Raw genomic sequence first — 10,924 nt, forward strand, 5'->3', positions numbered from 1 at the left:
CTCGACCGAGTAGTCCATATTAGCTCGAGCAACCACTCTCGTAAGACACTTATCTTCACTTAACCTCTCACATATCCCCTCCTAAGGTCTTTCATGGTCAAAGGGTCGGTCAAAGGGGTCCTTAAACATTGTGGGTATTACAAGTGGACAATTTCTATCGCACTATTCCCTTTGTATAGCCACAGTTCATCATGACCCAAAATATACTCATTTGACTTCAGTTACGATAGTCATAGAGTATAAATCAAAGCCATTCAGAAATTTGTGCCAACTTGGGCGAATAGTCTCTAGCCAAAAGAATCGACTCATAAGAATACTATAGTAGCTCTTGCCACGACCAGGCTTTATGAATTTCCAGAACTTTATAAGCTGTCACTGCCCGAAAGAGTGTCTCATACAGTCTGTCTATGTGATCGACTAGTCATCCCATATGACCCTATGGCACTTGAACTTGCCATCAATCGCATCACACTCTAGTCACTTCGAGACGTCACCTCCTATAATTAACCAGGGGCGCATACTATGTTAATCCAGTTCACTTCAATGAGGTTCAATATTGTCTCAACAACCCATTTGGATATAACAAAGTAATGAATGAGTTTAAAGAAACTCAAACGATAAATGCGATTATCATATATGAATAGTTAATACTTTATTACTACTTCATATCTTATAATCTATAGTGTACATTTTACACTAATTAAATTGCAATAAAAGCTTGGCAAGTGGATATACCATGTATCCATTCATCTCAACTTTATAAATTGCTATTTCCTTCTATTCAATGTCATTTCTAACGACATGAATTTATCTAAGTAGATCTCTAGTATTCTTACTAGACTTAGGCTCTTTACCTTGAAAGATGCTCCCACTGTTATCATATAACTTGTGATAAAGTCTTTGGTAGAGGGATCTACTCTTATTCCCTTTGTTGACCATCTTATCACAATTTACTTATGTTCTGTTTGTAGAACTTGCAATGGTTGAAACTAAAACATTTCTCTAGTCTCTTACTCCTAACTCAATAAAACCAGCCTAGGATTTCGATAAATCCTTACAGGTTTGGAAACTAGAGTTTGTGTAACCTTTCAACACACAACTTAGTATATCATCCAAACAAAAGAACGAATTCTCAATTCTCCTCAATAACTTTAAAGGATGTTCTTTAAGGCTTTCAAAAGACCATCATTTGAATTAATTTGTTATTGACTTATTATGCTCCAAGCATATGATTCATCACGGCATGTGCATATAATGGCATACATGATCGTTCTAATGGCGGAAACATTAGCAATCGATTTCATGTGATCAACAACTTATTAGGTTTAGTGAATGACTATGACTCTATCATAATAATTCCACTTTCATCAATATGAATAACCTACTCAACCTTGTTGATGTAAAACAGATATGAAAGAACTTATCATCATAAGGCTCTCAACTCTATGCCAATATTCCTTCAATTTTAACACATAGATTCGGAAATCTAGAATACATTACACCTTTTCCTAGTCTTCCAATCTCTCTTTCACATAGAAGAGCATTGGTACATTATTCTCAATGAGTAATATGTTATCAACATATAAGGCATGGGAAACAAAAATAATTCTGGCTCCCACTTAACTTCATGTATAAACACGATTTTTCAAGGGGACAAGATTCGCATACTCCATATGATTAGAAATCAAATGGCTCGATAATTCCAGTCGACACTAGCTTTTTAATGTGTTTCTCATTTATTAGACCTAATCGACAATACCAAGTGCATAAATCATTTGGATCACTTGTTTGAGTCTTTTGGATCGTATGATGTAAATATCTTTGCTTGAGTTGGAAGTCTATAAAACATGAATACCATTAAGAGAGGTGAGTTTGCTGATGGCCAAGTTATTTTAAACAAAATACAACGATTGTTTTTTATGGTAAAAGAAAATCCTTCCATGTCTAACATAGAAATGGAAATAATGTTTTTTAGACAAAGTGGGTACATAATAACAATTATGTAGATGCAACTTAAAATCACTTAGCTAAGGCAATCACATAGGTTCCCTTTGAAATGGCGGCTACTCTAGTTCCATTTGCGAATTGGAGATCCACGTTACCCTTGCTAAGTGCTTCCACACTACTTAACCCTGACTGGAGTGACAAGTCCAGCTTTGATATCTCCCAAATACTTGGGGCCATTTCGCTTCCAATGGCCCATGACATTACAATAATGATATTCATCGTAGGATTGGGCACCCTTCTTGGTTTTGGTTGTGGTTGTCTCACTATCCATTTCCAATTCATTATCGGGTTTGGGTTTCTTACCCTTCTTTGCCGTTCCTTTAATAATACCATTACTCCTTTCATTTACAAGGACATTCTTGCTAGAACTCCCACTCAATATAATATTTCTCCTTGCTTCTACAAACAAGGATGCCTTGGAATTAGTGAGATTTTCTTCACAAGATTCTCTTACCAAAGAGGTGGGCATGAATATGGGAGTGGGAGGTGTGGAAGTGGTAAGGTAGCAAAGATTTCCATCCTGACCAAAGCCAAAGCGTAATTCTCTAGTCGTATCATTGTCATACAAGGAGCATTTTTCATTGAATGATTGGAGCCATGAATTAATGGTGACCGATGTAAGAGTATTAGATGAATCCATTGCGAATAAATAACTACAAAAACGGAGATGAAGGAAACAAATTAACATTTTTCGTTATAATACTTGTAAATACAAGTATAGCATTTATATAGTGACCTCTACCCAACTATAATAAATGATTCCGAGATCCATCTTTATACAAATATGGGCACGGGGAAACCGATACATCCCATACTTTATACAAATTTGGTGAATTAACTCTTTAATTTATTCTACTTTAGAACTCTCGGTCGATGTTTTTCATAAAACCCATCTCTAGCCCTGGAACATAAGACTAGTCATAATATCCCGTTGAGACCAACCAAATATCGCATGTAATAACGTTTTATTACCCCACTTACCCAATGATAAATGAAGGCACCTCGGGAAAACCGAACCTACCCCATATGTTATGGGGATTCATGGGTCCTACTATTTGGTAAGGCTAATCTCAATTTTAAAATTAGTGAGAGGTCATGTCAATTTATTATCTATCAACTTTAAGTGAGCTAAAAGGTCGAATTATCGATAATTTTAATTGACACGGTCGAAAACTCGATATGATATGCATGTGTTGTTATGGCGATTTGGCAATGCATGCAACATATTAAAAGAAATGCAAAGCAAATAATAAATTCCTAGTATGGCCTTCCTAAAATAGAAAATCAAATAATCTATTACAAATTCGGAAAATAATTCCTTTGGTCCCTTGAATCTTCAAGTGGCACGCCTCCCAAGAACACCGTCTTTGTCGGAACGCCTTTCCGAATGGCACCGTCTTGAAGGAACTCCGGGATTACAAATAATAATAAAAATACATAGCTATTCCTATTATACATTTGTAATATGAAAAACTAGTAAAAATAAAAGTGATACGAGATCACATTAAATTACAACCGAATCAATATTCCCTTACATTACGGGTAATATAGATTAAAACTAAGGCCATACTAAGCTAAAATTACATAATTCAAAATTTCCTAAATAAAATATGACATTCAACAATGAAATATGCAGCATTATAATATGTGTCTATCATGCCAAATTATGTGCCAAATCGCCCTATTTAACTTATATCGATTATATATCCCGGTTTTATGGAAATGCACGATTTTAATTTATTAAAATCGCTAAATAATACTAAAATATAATTTTAGTCCAATTTAATTATCCTAACTCAATTAGGACTCAAAAATTAGTCCTTACTTAATTTTTGACAATAATTCAACTTGGTTTTCTATTATTTCTTATTTAACTTCTCTTAACCATAACAATTATGAAATAATTCCCAATAAATCATAAAAAATGGAAAAATTAGAAATCACAATTTTGTAAATATTAGAATATTTCCAAGATTCCAAAAAAACTCAATAAAATTTGCCCACAAAATATTTATAATTTATTTCATTAATAAATCATGTAAATCATAACTTTTACCATTTAATTCCAAATTAAACATAAAAATTATGAAAAAATCAAAATAAAAATTTTGAACGTTTTTAAAATTTCCAGAACCTAGAAATGGCAAAATTTAAACCAAACATTTTTAATTTATTTTTATGACTAATAAAGTTGCCCTTTTATCGATTTTATCACATAAAAATCAATAAACATATCAAATTAATCAAAATTAATGATTTAAATTTAGATCTCATGTTCATATCAAATATACAATATTTGGGAAAAATTTCATACCATAAAATTCGTTTTAGCATTTTTTGTTAAAAAATAGTCACTATTTATATCATTTTAACCATTAAAATTATAAATCATGCATAATAAATCATATTTATCTCAAATTTTACATACAAACTGCTAAATATGCATGTGACATTATATTAAAAATTCATCGCTTGTTTTAAAGTATAACTATTTTTAGTCATTTAACCTCTATTTATACCATTTTTATCAAATAAAAATCATAAATCAAGAAATATTAATCAGATTAATACGAAATTTTACATACAATACATAAACTATTCATGTGAGGTCATACTAAAAAATCATGGCCATTAGTGAAGTTTAACTATTTTTAGTAAATAAAAGTTCATTTTATTCATAAAAATGTAATTATTTCACTAAAAATCATTAAAATAAGCAATAATCAAACATAAATCATCAATATGACCTAAAAACATTTTAGGACCAGACTATATAACACGCATCAATATTTCGTGAATTTATCTAATAAATCAAAAAAAAATTATTTTTAATTAAGTTACTAATAACTCGAGAAAACTATAAATCATTTATGCATGCAACATCCTATGCTCTGATACCAATTGTTAGGCTTATATACCTATTATTAGATATCTTTAATGGTGAACTAATTAAAATATTAATATATGTTCTAAGGATCTAGTGCATGCATAACTAAATAAGAGATAAAATAAGAAAACGATGTTCCTTACAATGTTATTAAATGGTTCGAAATGGGCACAAGTAAGGTCTCCTACCTTCACTTGTTCTTGAGCTCTGAATAATAGGATGATCCTCCATGAATCTTCATGCATTCAAATGTAGAATACCTCTTTTTAGTTGCACCCAAGATAAGCCCTTATCACTACTAAATAATATTTGCTAGTATTTATTTAGTAGTCTACCATAAAAATGACTACTAATACTCATATATTACATTAATAATATTAGTAGTATTATAGAACAATTTAGATGAAAACTTCTCAAGTTTTAGAGAAAGATTAACAAGTATGAGAGAAGAATATTAGCATGTGAGTATTTAGAGAAAAGTAGAGTAAGAAAATGAAAAGAACAATTTTTCTCCTCTCACTCTTCTTTGTGCCGTCCCAAATGCTCTCTTGTAGAGCATTTTTGATTTTCTCCTTTTAACTTATGCAATATGCTTTTGTGTAGGTAATAGGCTAGGTAGTATAAAGCATGTCATAAGATGTTGGAGCATCTTTCCAACAACAAAATGACAAAAACCAAAAAACTCAAGCATGCTACCATTTGGACGGTGCACTTGAGTATATATAAGTCCATTTTTGTCTTATAATATTTGTCCCACAAATGCTTAATAGTCTTATGTTTAATGATCTTACATAATTAAATATTAATTTGATCATACAACAATTATGTGACAAATTAATAAACATATATACACTAAACTTATACAGTAATATTTTATCATTATATCAACATATAATGGGTCCCATAATAGTTAGTTAGTTAAATTTACAACCTCTTGTAAATGTAAATAACTAATTACATCTACCTTGAAATATTTATAAAACCTCAACATAATTTAGTAAATTAATATATTAATCCACTAAATCGAATCTTATTTAATCGAATTAACATAAGATACATATTTCCTCTCATAAATATAAATTGTTCTTATAACTTGTATCAATATACAACTAATTAACTTTACTGATTAGGGCATCATCCTATAGGTGTGACCTTAAGGGATCAACTGATCACCATCGTCAAACGACAGTAATGTCAAACTCTAGTTAGCTAATCATTACTGATTAATGTTGATCAGTTGACTATATAAATGAATCATCCCTTACGTATTCTTAATTTAAGATTTAAACATGTGATCGCACTATTGTTGAGGATACATACTCCAACAAAATCATACCCCCGTATAACTACCTAATGAACTTGATCCCTAGACTCTTTAAATATATTTTAATTGACCTTTATTTTATATTGCCATTAGTTGTTAGAAATCAAAGAAACAAACCCTTGAAGAAATTGGTTACCTTTAAGACACACTTAAATATTAGCAAATAAAACAATTAACTTGCCTCCCTGTGGATTCGACCCTTTCTTGCCACTATCTACCAGTTAGTAGTAATTTATGATTTATTTTGATAGGCCAATGACTGAAAATAACCTTATCAAATTTGGCGCCGTTGCCGGGGAGGCAACAATTTTTCCGTTCGTTTTTGTTTATTTATGTCTTTTGTCTCAGGGAGCATCAGTTCCTTGAGACAGATTGATATTTTTCTTGTTATTTTTGTGTATGCCCAGGTCTAACAAGTTGGAGATTGTACCTTTTGATCCCGAGCCAGAAAAGACTTTTCTGTACAAATGAAAGTTTCAAAGAGAAATAGGTCAAGTAGAAGACTTGATGATGCGACCATAATTGGCGCATATTTAGCCCCCGAATTACCATTGTTTCCATGCTTTTTAGTGCCTATTTGGGTCATTTCTTATCTTTAGTTCTTTGTTTTGCATATTCTTTGAGATTTTGATCCCTTGGTAGGAAAGGAGTAAGAATCTTGCATTTTCATGGCAAAACAAGGCTAAATTGATCATATTCAATGACCAAGCATCAAGGAGAGACAAGACTAGAAGGCCTTTGTACATAGCATAGTAGAAGAGCATTGTTGAGAAAAGGATCCTTGAGTCCCCAAGGAAATCCCCAAGGAATTCATGAAGAAAAGGGAAGAAAAAGAAGAAGGAAAGTTGCTGAACTACAATCCGAACGGATTGTAGAGAATCCGTCCGTCCTCGCCAGTCCGAGCGTCCTCACCAGGAATCCGCTCGGATTCCCCATGCCCAGTCCGAGCGTCTTGTTCCCTGATCCGCTCGGATCGTCCATCCCAGATCCGGCCGTCCCGACTCCCAGCCGCACGGATCACAGCACAGCACAGTTTCGTTCTTCAAGCTACGAAATGGAGAAGCCCTTCTCTCGGATAATCCCGGAGGCTCCTTGCTCAACTTAAAAAGTGTAATTACTAGTTTAGCCCTTAGTTAACCCTAATGCATCCTCCCTAATTTTCACTATAAATACCCCATTAGTCTAATTAGAGGAGCATGTTCTTCTTATCAATAATTAGTGTAGTTAATATCAATCAAATCTCTCTTCAATATTGTAATCAAATATTAATCAAGTTTTAATCCAAGTTTTAGTTCTTTAATCTCTCTCTTGTTCTTACTTTATTTTGGGTAATTGAAGATTATTTGGGTTATTATTGGGAGATTGACAACCTCTCAATCTAGGATTCAAGTACTTCTATTATTCTTGCTTTATTATTGGAATCATTAGTAGGTATAATCTCTTAATCCCTTTTTAATTATTGCTAATTACTTTCATTTATTCATCATGTTTCATTATGTTAGTATGATTGACAACCTTTCTAGCATGATCAATATGATAATGAGTGAGTGGTCTCTTAGCTAGGGTTTAATGGGTGATTAGGGGAAACCAACATGGGGAATGATTCATGCTTAAATTAATATGCTTTCATATCTTATTTGCTTGCTTGTTTTGATCTTAATACATGCACATGTTATATTTGATGAAATGCTAAGCCTATGAATCCTTGCATTTACTATCATCTTCTATCCTTTCAACTTGACTTGTAAGACATAACCCAACTCGAGTCTTGTTAGACCATGCATGTGTTAAGTAGGGAAGATTAAGTCGACTTGTAGGTGTTGTACAATCCAAGAGATTCGGCTCCGGGACCCAAACTTTCCTAGGATTGTAAGACATAACCCAACTCAATCCATCACAACAATAATTGCTTGCTTATAATTTGAGAACATGTTTGTATGATCATATCCCATGATTCCCCTATGAACCCATGACACCCTAGTGCTTTTAATCAATTGTTTACACCCTTATTTTATTTATCTTGTTAGTTTATTTTCATTGCTACCTTAGTTTAGTAACCTTCTACATCAACCCAATTTGTGACACCCCTAGACACCACTAGTTACAATAGAATCTTCATTCCAATACCCGTCCCTTGGGATCCGACCTTTACTTGCCTCTTTACTAATTGTAGAGTTGTTTGTGAAGTATAAATTGTGTTTTGTATCGACCATTGACCAACGACCACATATGCTTAATTGTGAACACCAAATGGCTCCGATCAAAAAATGGGCGCCGTTTTGGGGACGGTGTTTAATTGACTTAAGATTTCTTTTATTGTTTTTAGTTGTGTCTTTCTTCACCTTGGGGAAGTAAAACTCCTCAAGGTTTGATCTAATTGTTTTTGAGTTGTTTGATATTTTGCATGTCTAGAAGGTTACAAAGAGATTTGTTACCTTTTGACCTTGAAATCGAAAGAACCTTGACGAATAATAGGAGACTTGTTAGGAGGAATTTGGGAGGTGTTGGTGAAGTTGTTCAACCCACTAGTGAGTTTGTCAATCCTTTCGCAATAGAAGGAGAAGAAAACCCATTAAACAATACCACACAAAATCCACCTACAATGCCTAAATTCTCGTCACACTCTATACCCACCGAGGAGGATCTACCAAATGGTACTCCTACCCCACAACATCATACCGGAAACTTTATTGCCAAGTCCGCCTTCATTCAACTAGTTGAGAGGAGCCAATTCGGGGGAATGCCTAGTGAGGACCCTCATTCTCATATGGAAACATTTTGTGATTATTGTGAAGCTATCTCTCAAACGGGCGTGACTCAAGACCAAATAAGATGGGTCTTATTTCCTTTTTCGTTAATCGGCACCGCAAAGCAATGGTTGAAGGGCCTTGATAAGGCCACCCTTGGAATAGATTCTTGGAAGAAGCTAGCTCTAGCTTTCTACAAAAAATTCTACCCAGGAGAAGACCAATATGCTAAGAGCTCAAATTACGGGTTTTAAGCAAAGGGATGAAGAATCTTTGTATGAAGCTTGGGAGCGGTTCAAAGGTATTTGTCGCTCATGTCCTCACCATGGACTTAGCGAATGGTTTTTAGTGCAACAATTTTGGAATGGTTTATATGAAGATTCAAGGAACATTCTCAATATGGGATCAAATGGAATGTTCACCGAAGTTGATGACAATCAAACATGGAACAAGATTGAGGAAATGGCGGTCCATAATTCGCAATATAGTAGGCCTCGCAAGGCTACTAGAGGAGGAAAGTATGAAGTGGACACCGTTACTCAATTGGGTGCTCAACTTAGTGCTCACATTGACACAATCAACTTGAAGTTTGAACAAGCTATGGCTAGACTTGAGGAAATCTCAAAATCATCAAAGCATCATGTCAATGCCATGACGGCATCCTCATCAATCCCAAGCGGGATATGTGAGAATTGTGGAACCTTGGGTCATGACTTAAGCGAATGTAGGGGAACAACCGAGCAAGTCAATGCTTTCCAAGCTTACAAAAGTGGTACCCCTTATTCAAATTTTTACAATGAAAACACCAAGTTCCACCCAAATCTCTCATACAAAAGCCAAAATGTCCAAAACCCTCAAACAACATACACTCCACCACCCATGAGAAATCAAAATCAAAGACCCTTTTTCAATCAAAACCAAGGTTACCAAAATCAAAATCCATACAATCACCACAATGACCAAAGTTTTGATGTCCAAAAAGCGGTCCTCCAAATGCAAAAGAATCAACAAGAATTTTTCACCCAAATGCAAAAAGATAGCCAAGCAAAAGACACCACCATCAACAACATTCTAGCTCACACCAAGATGTTGGAAACACAATTGACCCAACTAGCATCTTCGAGCTCACAAAGACAAAAGGGGCAATTACCACCACAAGGTAATCCCCCTAGACATGAAACGGTTAGTGCCATTCACTTGAGAAGTGGTACAAGATATAAAGCACCGAAGGAGCAAGTTGAGGATGAAGTTGCGAGAGCTAGTGAGAATGAAGTTGTGGTGCAAGGTCCCAAAGAAGGGGAATCATCAAAAGAAGAAAGCTCAAAGAAAAATGAAGACAAAGCCATAGAAAAGGAGCCCATTGTGATTAGACTTCCTTTTCCAAGTCGTCAAGCCAAGCCTAAATTTGATGATCAACTTGGAAAGTTCATGGAAATTGTGAAGAACTTAGAAGTCTCAATTCCTTTCACGGAATTAATCAATCACGTTCCGGCCTATGCAAAGTACATGAAAGATATCCTCACAAAGAAGAAGTCAATCCGGAAACTTGAGACTATCGCCTTCACCAAGGTGAGTAGTGCAATACTTCAAGGGAGTTCACCTCCAAAATTAAAGGATCCGGGAAGCTTCTCAATACCGTGTACCATTGGCGACACAACGATCAACAAAGCCTTATGTGATCTAGGGGCTAGTGTGAGTGTCATGCCGTACTCGGTAAGTAAAAGGTTGGGAATGGGAGAGCTTAAATGTACCAATATCACTCTTCAAATGGCCGATAGATCGACGAAGACACCGCTAGGGATATGGGAAGATGTCCCCGTGCGAATTGGGAAGTTTTTCATCCTGGTGGACTTTGTCATTGTTGATATGGAGGAAGATTCCAACATTCCAATCATCTTAGGAAGACCTTTCCTACACACAGCGGGTGCGGTGATTGATGTGAAACATGGAGAGCTCACT

The 10,924-nt window shown here is 34.6% G+C and overlaps 1 non-coding gene across 1 annotated transcript; it reads right to left on the bottom strand.

Annotated features, from left to right (window-relative positions):
• Positions 1 to 9,190: 9,190 nt before the first annotated feature.
• On the bottom strand, positions 9,191 to 9,297 carry LOC141625950 (small nucleolar RNA R71). The gene has a single exon (XR_012535690.1). It is a non-coding gene; the product is annotated as a small nucleolar RNA R71 (small nucleolar RNA).
• Between the last annotated feature and the right edge of the window lie 1,627 nt (positions 9,298 to 10,924).

Source organism: Silene latifolia, chromosome X (assembly GCF_048544455.1).
Source record: "Silene latifolia isolate original U9 population chromosome X, ASM4854445v1, whole genome shotgun sequence".
NCBI classification, from domain to species: domain Eukaryota; kingdom Viridiplantae; phylum Streptophyta; class Magnoliopsida; order Caryophyllales; family Caryophyllaceae; genus Silene; species Silene latifolia.